The following is a 293-nucleotide window of genomic DNA, read 5'->3' as shown; positions in this document are numbered from 1 at the left end:
CGCTACCCATAAAACCATCCGAGTTCCAGGATGCCTTGTTGTAAAACGGTGAGTTGACCCTATAACGCAGGCAACACTGCACATCCTCCCCTCTAAAGGCGCAAGAAACGCCAAGATAACGGCCGCGCAGACCGAGGGAGAGCCTCAGAAAAGACACAAATCCCCCGCCGGCGAAGACGTCACAAACAAGATAAGAGCAAGGTCAAGACTCGGGCCGACGGATTGGCCGGGAGTGCCACGGCGAATCCGCAATCTTGCTATGGTACACACGCGCGCGCACGCACATGCACACA

Source organism: Penaeus monodon, chromosome 20, assembly GCF_015228065.2.
Source record: "Penaeus monodon isolate SGIC_2016 chromosome 20, NSTDA_Pmon_1, whole genome shotgun sequence".
Classification (NCBI taxonomy): Eukaryota; Metazoa; Arthropoda; class Malacostraca; order Decapoda; family Penaeidae; genus Penaeus; species Penaeus monodon.
The sequence above is the reverse complement of the archived record's forward strand: the minus strand, read 5'-3'. Positions refer to the sequence as shown.